Here is a 12,194-nt window from a genome sequence, read left to right as displayed (position 1 = left end):
TTCCTATTGCCGGTTTGAAGTTCCTGCAGTTTTCACTGTAAATCCGAGTTGGAGCTAGTACCTTCCCATATATATGTATGGAGTGGAGTTGGAAACTTAAAAGAAACTTTGTGTTCCCAAAAATCTAGTTGAAGGACGGCTTTCACACACACATATCTCTCAAAACTGAGCATGTGGAGAGACGTTCGTTCATCTAGCAAAAAAGGGAACGGGTTGCAGGATTAACTTTTACTTGTTTTCTCAGTCTGTTTCATAGTGCCGGTTTGAAGTTCCTGCAGTTTTCACTGTAAAACCGAGTTGGAGCTAGTACCTTCCTATATATATGTATGGAGTGAAGTTGGAAACTGAAAAGAAACTTTGTGTTCCCAACAAGCTAGTTGAAATTCGGCTTTCACACACACTTATCTCTCAAAAGTGAGCATGTGGAGAGACATTCGTTCATCTAGCACAAAGGGAACGGGTTGCAGGAGAAACGTTTACTGTGGTTTCTCAGTCTGTTTCCTAGTGCCGTTTTGAAGATACTGCAGTTTTCACTGTAAAACCGATTGGAGCTAGTACCTTCCCATATATATGTATGGAGTGGTGTTGGAAACTGAAAAGAAACTTTGTGTTCCCAACAAGCTATTTGAAGGACGGCTTTCACACACAATTATCTCTCAAAACTGAGCATGTGGGGAGACGTTCGTTCATCTAGCACAATTTTAACGGGGTGCAGGAGAAAGTTTTTCTATGGTTTCTCAGTCTGTTTCCTAGTGCGGGTTTGAAGTTCCTGCAGTTTTCACTTAAAAACGAGATGGAGTTAGTACCTTACCATATATATATATGGAGTGGAGTTGGAAACTGAAAAGAAACTTTGTGTTCCCTACAAGCTAGTTGAAGGACGGCTTTCAAACACAATTATCTCTCAAAATTGAGCATGTGGAGAGACGTTCGTTCATCTAGCACAAAGGGAACGGGTTGCAGGAGAAACTTTTACTCTGGTATCTCAGTATGTTTCCTAGTGCCGGTTTGAAGTTCCTGCAGTTTTCACAGTAAAACCGAGTTGGAGCTAGTACCTTCCCATATATATGTATGGAGAGGCGTTGGAAACTGAAAAGAAACTTTGTGTTCCCAACAATCTAGTTGAAGGACGGCTTTCACACACACTTATCTCTCAAAACTGAGCATGTGGGGAGACGTTCGTTCATCTAGCAAAAACGGAACGGGTTGCAGGAGAAACTTTTACTCTAGTTTCTCAGTCTGTTTCCTAGTGCCGGTTTGAAGTTCCTGCAGTTTTCACTGTAAAACCGAGTTCGAACTAGTACCTTCCCATATACATGTATGGAGTGGAGTTGGAAACTGAAAAGAAACTTTGCGTTCCCAACAAGCTAGTTGAAGGATGGCTTTCACACACACTTATCTCTCAAAACTGAGCATGTGGAGAGACGTTCGTTCATCTAGCACGAAGTGAACGGGTTGCAGGAGAAACATTTACTCTGGTTTTTCAGTCTGATTCCTAGTGCCGGTTTCAAGTTCCTGCAGTTTTCACTGTTAAACCGAGTTGGAGCTAGTTCCTTCCCATATATATGTATGGAGTGGAGTTGGAAACTGAAAAGAAACTTTGTGTTCCCAACAAGCTAGTTGAAGGACTTCTTTCACACACATTTATCTCTCAAACTGAGCATGTGGAGAGACGTTCGTTCATCTAGCAAAAAAGGGAACGTGTTGCAGGAGAAACTTTTACTTGTTTTCTCAGTCTGTTTCCTAGTGCCGGTTACAAGTTCCTGCAGTTTTCACTGTAAAACCGAGTTGGAGCTAGTACCTTCCCATATATATGTATGAAGTGGGGTTTGCAACTGAAAAGAAACTTTGTGTTCCCAACAATCTAGTTGAAGGACGGCTTTCACACACACTTATCTCTAAAATTGAGCATGTGGAGAGACGTTCGTTCATCTAGCACACAGGGAACGGTTGCAGGAGGAACTTTTACTCTGGTTTCTCAGTCTGTTTCCTAGTGCCCGTTTGAAGTTCCTGCAGTTTTCACTGTAAAACCGAGTTGGAGCTAGTTCCTTCCCATATATATGTATGGAGTGGAGTTGGAAACTGAAAAGAAACTTTGTGTTCCCAACAATAAAGTTGAAGGACGGCTTTCACACACACTTATCTCTAAAACTGAGCATGTGGAGAGACGTTCGTTCATCTAGCACAAAGGGAACGGTTGCAGGAGATACTTTTACTCTGGTTTCTCAGCCTGTTTCCTAGTGCCGGTTTGATGTTCCTGCAGTTTTCACTGTAAAACCGAGTTGGAGCTAGTTCCTTCCCATATATATGTATGGAGTGGAGTTGGAAAATGAAAAGAAACTTTGTGTTCCCAACAAGGTAATTGAAGGACGGCTTTCACACACACTTATCTCTCAAAACTGAGCATGTGGAGAGACGTTCATTCATCTATCACTAAGGGAACGGTTGCATTAGAAACTTTTACTCTGGTTTCTCAGTCTGTTTCCTAGTGCCGGTTTGAAGTTCCTGCAGTTTTCACTGTAAAACCGAGTTGGAGCTAGTACCTTCCCATATATATGTATGGAGTGGAGTTGGAAACTTAAAAGAAACTTTGTGTTCCCAACAAGCTAGTTGAAGGACGGCTTTCACACCCACATATCTCTCAAAACTGAGCATGTGGAGAGACGTTCGTTCATCTAGCAAAAAAGGGAACGGGTTGCAGGATTAACTTTTACTTGTTTTCTCAGTCTGTTTCCTAGTGCCGGTTTGAAGTTCCTGCAGTTTTCACTGTAAAACCGAGTTGGAGCTAGTACCTTCCCATATATATGTATGGAGTGGAGTTTGCAACTGAAAAGAAACTTTGTGTTCCCAACAAGCTAGTTGAAGGACTTCTTTCACACACACTTATCTCTCAAAACTGAGCATGTAGAGAGAAGTTCGTTCATCTAGCACAATTGGAACGGTGTGCAGGAGAAACTTTTTCTCTGGATTCTCAGTCTGTTTCCTAGTGTCGGTTTGAAGTTCCTGCAGTTTTCACTGTAAAACGGAGTTGGAGCTAGTACATTCCCATATATATGTATGGAATGGAGTTGGAAACTGAAAAGAAACTTTGTGTTCCCCACAAGCTAGTTGAAGGACGGCTTTCACACACACTTATCTCTCAAAACTGAGCATGTGGGGAGACTTTCGTTCATCTAGCACAAAGGGAACAGGTTGCAGGAGAAAGGTTTTCTATGGATTCTCAGTCTGTTTCCTAGTGCCGGTTTGAAGTTCCTGCAGTTTTCACTGTAAAACCGAGTTGGAGCTAGTTCCTTCCCATATATATGTATGGAGTGGAGTTGGAAACTGAAAAGAAACTTTGTGTTCCCAACAAGGTAATTGAAGGACGGCTTTCACACACACTTATCTCTCAAAACTGAGCATGTGGAGAGACGTTCGTTCATCTATCACTAAGGGAACGGTTTGCATTAGAAACTTTTACTCTGGTTTCTCAGTCTGTTTCCTAGTGCCGGTTTGAAGTTCCTGCAGTTTTCACTGTAAAACCGAGTTGCAGCTAGTACCTTCCCGTATATATGTATGGAGTGGAGTTGGAAACTTAAAAGAAACTTTGTGTTCCCAACAAGCTAGTTGAAGGACGGCTTTCACACACACTTATCTCTCAAAACTGAGCATGTGGAGAGACGTTCTTTCATCTAGCAAAAAAGGGAACGGGTTGCAGGAGAAACATTTACTCTGTTTTCTCAGTCTGTTTCCTATTGCCGGTTTGAAGTTCCTGCAGTTTTCACTGTAAATCCGAGTTGGAGCTAGTACCTTCCCATATATATGTATGGAGTGGAGTTGGAAACTTAAAAGAAACTTTGTGTTCCCAAAAATCTAGTTGAAGGACGGCTTTCACACACACATATCTCTCAAAACTGAGCATGTGGAGAGACGTTCGTTCATCTAGCAAAAAAGGGAACGGGTTGCAGGATTAACTTTTACTTGTTTTCTCAGTCTGTTTCCTAGTGCCGGTTTGAAGTTCCTGCAGTTTTCACTGTAAAACCGAGTTGGAGCTAGTACCTTCCTATATATATGTATGGAGTGAAGTTGGAAACTGAAAAGAAACTTTGTGTTCCCAACAAGCTAGTTGAAGTTCGGCTTTCACACACACTTATCTCTCAAAAGTGAGCATGTGGAGAGACATTCGTTCATCTAGCACAAAGGGAACGGGTTGCAGGAGAAACGTTTACTGTGGTTTCTCAGTCTGTTTCCTAGTGCCGTTTTGAAGATACTGCAGTTTTCACTGTAAAACCGATTGGAGCTAGTACCTTCCCATATATATGTATGGAGTGGTGTTGGAAACTGAAAAGAAACTTTGTGTTCCCAACAAGCTATTTGAAGGACGGCTTTCACACACAATTATCTCTCAAAACTGAGCATGTGGGGAGACGTTCGTTCATCTAGCACAATTTTAACGGGGTGCAGGAGAAAGTTTTTCTATGGTTTCTCAGTCTGTTTCCTAGTGCGGGTTTGAAGTTCCTGCAGTTTTCACTTAAAAACGAGATGGAGCTAGTACCTTACCATATATATATATGGAGTGGAGTTGGAAACTGAAAAGAAACTTTGTGTTCCCTACAAGCTAGTTGAAGGACGGCTTTCAAACACAATTATCTCTCAAAATTGAGCATGTGGAGAGACGTTCGTTCATCTAGCACAAAGGGAACGGGTTGCAGGAGAAACTTTTACTCTAGTTTCTCAGTCTGTTTCCTAGTGCCGGTTTGAAGTTCCTGCAGTTTTCACTGTAAAACCGAGTTCGAACTAGTACCTTCCCATATACATGTATGGAGTGGAGTTGGAAACTGAAAAGAAACTTTGCGTTCCCAACAAGCTAGTTGAAGGATGGCTTTCACACACACTTATCTCTCAAAACTGAGCATGTGGAGAGACGTTCGTTCATCTAGCACGAAGTGAACGGGTTGCAGGAGAAACATTTACTCTGGTTTTTCAGTCTGATTCCTAGTGCCGGTTTCAAGTTCCTGCAGTTTTCACTGTTAAACCGAGTTGGAGCTAGTTCCTTCCCATATATATGTATGGAGTGGAGTTGGAAACTGAAAAGAAACTTTGTGTTCCCAACAAGCTAGTTGAAGGACTTCTTTCACACACATTTATCTCTCAAACTGAGCATGTGGAGAGACGTTCGTTCATCTAGCAAAAAAGGGAACGTGTTGCAGGAGAAACTTTTACTTGTTTTCTCAGTCTGTTTCCTAGTGCCGGTTACAAGTTCCTGCAGTTTTCACTGTAAAACCGAGTTGGAGCTAGTACCTTCCCATATATATGTATGAAGTGGAGTTTGCAACTGAAAAGAAACTTTGTGTTCCCAACAATCTAGTTGAAGGACGGCTTTCACACACACTTATCTCTAAAACTGAGCATGTGGAGAGACGTTCGTTCATCTAGCACACAGGGAACGGTTGCAGGAGGAACTTTTACTCTGGTTTCTCAGTCTGTTTCCTAGTGCCCGTTTGAAGTTCCTGCAGTTTTCACTGTAAAACCGAGTTGGAGCTAGTTCCTTCCCATATATATGTATGGAGTGGAGTTGGAAACTGAAAAGAAACTTTGTGTTCCCAACAATAAAGTTGAAGGACGGCTTTCACACACACTTATCTCTAAAACTGAGCATGTGGAGAGACGTTCGTTCATCTAGCACAAAGGGAACGGTTGCAGGAGATACTTTTACTCTGGTTTCTCAGTCTGTTTCCTAGTGCCGGTTTGATGTTCCTGCAGTTTTCACTGTAAAACCGAGTTGGAGCTAGTTCCTTCCCATATATATGTATGGAGTGGAGTTGGAAAATGAAAAGAAACTTTGTGTTCCCAACAAGGTAATTGAAGGACGGCTTTCACACACACTTATCTCTCAAAACTGAGCATGTGGAGAGAAGTTCATTCATCTATCACTAAGGGAACGGTTGCATTAGAAACTTTTACTCTGGTTTCTCAGTCTGTTTCCTAGTGCCGGTTTGAAGTTCCTGCAGTTTTCACTGTAAAACCGAGTTGGAGCTAGTACCTTCCCATATATATGTATGGAGTGGAGTTGGAAACTTAAAAGAAACTTTGTGTTCCCAACAAGCTAGTTGAAGGACGGCTTTCACACACACATATCTCTCAAAACTGAGCATGTGGAGAGACGTTCGTTCATCTAGCAAAAAAGGGAACGGGTTGCAGGATTAACTTTTACTTGTTTTCTCAGTCTGTTTCCTAGTGCCGGTTTGAAGTTCCTGCAGTTTTCACTGTAAAACCGAGTTGGAGCTAGTACCTTCCCATATATATGTATGGAGTGGAGTTTGCAACTGAAAAGAAACTTTGTGTTCCCAACAAGCTAGTTGAAGGACTTCTTTCACACACACTTATCTCTCAAAACTGAGCATGTAGAGAGAAGTTCGTTCATCTAGCACAATTGGAACGGTGTGCAGGAGAAACTTTTTCTCTGGATTCTCAGTCTGTTTCCTAGTGTCGGTTTGAAGTTCCTGCAGTTTTCACTGTAAAACGGAGTTGGAGCTAGTACATTCCCATATATATGTATGGAATGGAGTTGGAAACTGAAAAGAAACTTTGTGTTCCCCACAAGCTAGTTGAAGGACGGCTTTCACACACACTTATCTCTCAAAACTGAGCATGTGGGGAGACTTTCGTTCATCTAGCACAAAGGGAACAGGTTGCAGGAGAAAGTTTTTCTATGGATTCTCAGTCTGTTTCCTAGTGCCGGTTTGAAGTTCCTGCAGTATTCACTGTAAAACCGAATTGGAGCTAGTACCTTCCCATATATATCTATGGAGTGGAGTTGGAAACTGAAAAGAAACTTTGGGTTCCCAACAAGCTAGTTGAAGGACTTCTTTCACACACACTTATCTCTCAAAAGTGAGCATGTGGAGAGACATTCGTTCATCTAGCAAAAAAGGGAACGGATTGCAGGAGAAACGTTTACTGTGGTTTCTCAGTCTGTTTCCTAGTGCCGTTTTGAAGATCCTGCAGTTTTCACTGTAAAACCGAGTTGGAGCTAGTACCTTCCCATATATATGTATGGAGTGGAGTTGGAAACTGAAAAGAAACTTTGTGTTACCAACAAGCTAGTTGAAGGACGGCTTTCACACACACTTATCTCTCAAAACTGAGCATGTGGGGAGACGTTCGTTCATCTAGCACAATTGGAACGGGGTGCAGGAGAAAGTTTTTCTATGGTTTCTCAGTCTGTTTCCTAGTGCCGTTTTGAAGTTCCTGCAGTTTTCACTGTAAAACCGAGTTGGAGCTAGTACCTTCCCATATATATATATGGAGTGGAGTTGGAAACTGAAAAGAAACTTTGTGTTCCCAACAAGCTAGTTGAAGGATGGCTTTCAAACACAATTATCTTTCAAAATTGAGCATGTGGAGAGACGTTTTTTCATCTAGCACAAAGGGAACGGGTTGCAGGAGAAACTTTTACTCTGGTATCTCAGTCTGTTTCCTAGTGCCGGTTTGAAGTTCCTGCAGTTTTCACAGTAAAACCGAGATGGAGCTAGTACCTTCCCAAGTATATGTATGGAGTGGAGTTGGAAACTGAAAAGAAACTTTGGGTTCCCAACAAGGTTGTTGAAGGACGGCTTTCACACACACATATCTCTCAAAACTGAGCATGTGGAGAGACGTTCGTTCATTTAGCACAAACGGAACGGGTTGCAGGAGAAACTTTTACTCTTGTTTCTCAGTCTGTTTCCTAGTGCCGGTTTGAAATTCCTGCAGTTTTCACTGTAAAACCGAGTTCGAACTAGTACCTTCCCATATACATGTATGGAGTGGAGTTGGAAACTGAAAAGAAACTTTGTGTTCCCAACAAGCTAGTTGAAGGATGGCTTTCACACACACTTATCTCTCAAAACTGAGCATGTGGAGAGACGTTCGTTCATCTAGCACGATGGGAACGGGTTGCAGGAGAAACTTTTACTCTGGTTTTTCAGTCTGATTCCTAGTGCCGGTTTCAAGTTCCTGCAGTTTTCACTGTTAAACCGAGTTGGAGCTAGTTCCTTCCCATATATATGTATGGAGTGGAGTTGGAAACTGAAAAGAAACTTTGTGTTCCCAACAAGCTAGTTGAAGGACTTCTTTCACACACATTTATCTCTCAAACTGAGCATGTGGAGAGACGTTCGTTCATCTAGCAGAAAAGGGAACGTGTTGCAGGAGAAACTTTTACTTGTTTTCTCAGTCTGTTTCCTAGTGCCGGTTACAAGTTCCTGCAGTTTTCACTGTAAAACCGAGTTGGAGCTAGTACCTTCCCATATATATGTATGGAGTGGAGTTTGCAACTGAAAAGAAACTTTGGTTTCCCAACAATCTAGTTGAAGGACGGTTTTCACACACACTTATCTCTAAAACTGAGCATGTGGAGAGACGTTCGTTCATCTAGCACAAAGGGAACCGTTGCAGGAGGAACTTTTACTCTGGTTTCTCAGTCTGTTTCCTAGTGCCGGTTTGAAGTTCCTGCAGTTTCACTGTAAATCCGAGTTGGAGCTAGTACCTTCCCATATATATGTATGGAGTGGAGTTGGAAACTTAAAAGAAATTTTGTGTTCCCAACAAGCTAGTTGAAGGACGGCTTTCACACACACATATCTCTCAAAACTGAGCATGTGGAGAGACGTTCGTTCATCTAGCAAAAAAGGGAACGGGTTGCAGGATTAACTTTTACTTGTTTTCTCAGTCTGTTTCCTAGTGCCGGTTTGAAGTTCCTGCAGTTTTCACTGTAAAACCGAGTTGGAGCTAGTACCTTCCCATATATATGTATGGAGTGGAGTTTGCAACTGAAAAGAAACTTTGTGTTCCCAACAAGCTAGTTGAAGGACTTCTTTCACACACACTTATCTCTCAAAACTGAGCATGTAGAGAGAAGTTCGTTCATCTAGCACAATTGGAACGGCGTGCAGGAGAAACTTTTTCTCTGGATTCTCAGTCTGTTTCCTAGTGTCGGTTTGAAGTTCCTGCAGTTTTCACTGTAAAACGGAGTTGGAGCTAGTACATTCCCATATATATGTATGGAGTGGAGTTGGAAACTGAAAAGAAACTTTGTGTTCCCAACAAGCTAGTTGAAGGACGGCTTTCACACACACTTATCTCTCAAAACTGAGCATGTGGGGAGACTTTCGTTCATCTAGCACAAAGGGAACAGGTTGCAGGAGAAAGTTTTTCTATGGATTCTCAGTCTGTTTCCTAGTGCCGGTTTGAAGTTCCTGCAGTATTCACTGTAAAACCGAATTGGAGCAAGTACCTTCCCATATATATCTATGGAGTGGAGTTGGAAACTGAAAAGTAACTTTGGGTTCCCAACAAGCTAGTTGAAGGACTTCTTTCACACACACTTATCTCTCAAAAGTGAGCATGTGGAAAGACATTCGTTCATCTAGCAAAAAAGGGAACGGATTGCAGTAGAAACGTTTACTGTGGTTTCTCAGTCTGTTTCCTAGTGCCGTTTTGAAGATCCTGCAGTTTTCACTGTAAAACTGAGTTGGAGCTAGTACCTTCCCATATATATGTATGGAGTGGTGTTGGAAACTGAAAAGAAACTTTGTGTTCCCAACAAGCTAGTTGAAGGACGGCTTTCACACACACTTATCTCTCAAAACTGAGCATGTGGGGAGACGTTCGTTCATCTAGCACAATTGGAACGGGGTGCAGGAGAAAGTTTTTCTATGGTTTCTCTGTCTGTTTCCTAGTGCGGGTTTGAAGTTCCTGCAGTTTTCACTGTAAAACCGAGTTGGAGCTAGTACCTTCCCATGTATATGTATGGAGTGGAGTTGGAAACTGAAAAGAAACTTTGGGTTCCCAACAAGGTTGTTGAAGGATGGCTTTCACACACACTTATCTCTCAAAACTGAGCATGTGGAGAGACGTTCGTTCATTTAGCACAAACGGAACGGGTTGCAGGAGAAACTTTTACTCTTGTTTCTCAGTCTGTTTCCTAGTGCCGGTTTGAAGTTCCTGTAGTTTTCACTGTAAAACCGAGTTCGAACTAGTACCTTCCCATATACATGTATTGAGTGGAGTTGGAAACTGAAAAGAACTTTGTGTTCCCAACAAGCTAGTTGAAGGATGGCTTTCACACACACTTATCTCTCAAAACTGAGCATGTGGAGAGACGTTCGTTCATCTAGCACGATGGGAACGGGTTGCAGGGAAACTTTTACTCTGGTTTTTCAGTCTGATTCCCAGTGCCGGTTTCAAGTTCCTGCAGTTTTCACTGTTAAACCGAGTTGGAGCTAGTTCCTTCCCATATATATGTATGGAGTGGAGTTGGAAACTGAAAAGAAACTTTGTGTTCCCAACAAGCTAGTTGAAGGACTTCTTTCACACACATTTATCTCTCAAACTGAGCATGTGGAGAGACGTTCGTTCATCTAGCAAAAAAGGGAACGTGTTGCAGGAGAAACTTTTACTTGTTTTCTCAGTCTGTTTCCTAGTGCCGGTTACAAGTTCCTGCAGTTTTCACTGTAAAACCGAGTTGGAGCTAGTACCTTCCCATATATATGTATGGAGTGGAGTTTGCAACTGAAAAGAAACTCTGTGTTCCCAACAATCTAGTTGAAAGACGGCTTTCACACACACTTATCTCTAAAACTGAGCATGTGGAGAGACGTTCGTTCATCTAGCACAAAGGGAACGGTTGCAGGAGGAACTTTTACTCTGGTTTCTCTGTCTGTTTCCTAGTGCCGGTTTGAAGTTCCTGCAGTTTTCACTGTAAAACCGAGTTGGAGCTAGTTCCTTCCCATATATATGTATGGAGTGGAGTTGGAAACTGAAAAGAAACTTTGTGTTCCCAACAATAAAGTTGAAGGACGGCTTTCACACACACTTATCTCTAAAACTGAGCATGTGGAGAGACGTTCGTTCATCTAGCACAAAGGGAACGGTTGCAGGAGAAACTTTTACTCTGGTTTCTCAGTGTGTTTCCTAGTGCCGGTTTGATGTTCCTGCAGTTTTCACTGTAAAACCGAGTTGGAGCTAGTTCCTTCCCATATATATGTATGGAGTGGAGTTGGAAAATGAAAAGAAACTTTGTGTTCCCAACAAGGTAATTGAAGGACGGCTTTCACACACACTTATCTCTCAAAACTGAGCATGTGGAGAGACGTTCGTTCATCTATCACTAAGGGAACGGGTTGCATTAGAAACTTTTACTCTGGTTTCTCAGTCTGTTTCCTAGTGCCGGTTTGAAGTTCCTGCAATTTTTACTGTAAATCCGAGTTGGAGCTATTACCTTCCCATATATATGTATGGAGTGGATTTGGAAACTTAAAAGAAACTTTGTGTTCCCAACAAGCTAGTTGAAGGACTTCTTTCACACACACTTATCTCTCAAAACTGAGCATGTAGAGAGAAGTTCGTTCATCTAGCACAATTGGAACGGCGTGCAGGAGAAACTTTTTCTCTGGATTCTCAGTCTGTTTCCTAGTGTCGGTTTGAAGTTCCTGCAGTTTTCACTGTAAAACGGAGTTGGAGCTAGTATATTCCCATATATATGTATGGAGTGGAGTTGGAAACTGAAAAGAAACTTTGTGTTCCCAACAAGCTAGTTGAAGGACGGCTTTCACACACACTTATCTCTCAAAACTGAGCATGTGGGGAGACTTTCGTTCATCTAGCACAAAGGGAACAGGTTGCAGGAGAAAGTTTTTCTATGGATTCTCAGTCTGTTTCCTAGTGCCGGTTTGAAGTTCCTGCAGTATTCACTGTAAAACCGAATTGGAGCTAGTACCTTCCCATATATATCTATGGAGTGGAGTTGGAAACTGAAAAGAAACTTTGGGTTCCCAACAAGCTAGTTGAAGGACTTCTTTCACACACACTTATCTCTCAAAAGTGAGCATGTGGAAAGACATTCGTTCATCTAGCAAAAAAGGGAACGGATTGCAGGAGAAACGTTTACTGTGGTTTCTCAGTCTGTTTCCTAGTGCCGTTTTGAAGATCCTGCAGTTTTCACTGTAAAACCGTGTTGGAGCTAGTACCTTCCCATATATATGTATGGAGTGGAGTTGGAAACTGAAAAGAAACTTTGTGTTCCCAACAAGCTAGTTGAAGGACGGCTTTCACACACACTTATCTCTCAAAACTGAGCATGTGGGGAGACGTTCGTTCATCTAGCACAATTGGAACGGGGTGCAGGAGAAAGTTTTTCTATGGTTTCTCAGTCTGTTTCCTAGTGCGGGTTT

The sequence above is a fragment of the Camelus bactrianus genome, chromosome 22, assembly GCF_048773025.1.
Source record: "Camelus bactrianus isolate YW-2024 breed Bactrian camel chromosome 22, ASM4877302v1, whole genome shotgun sequence".
NCBI lineage: Eukaryota > Metazoa > Chordata > Mammalia > Artiodactyla > Camelidae > Camelus > Camelus bactrianus.
This window is presented reverse-complemented; position numbering follows the sequence as displayed.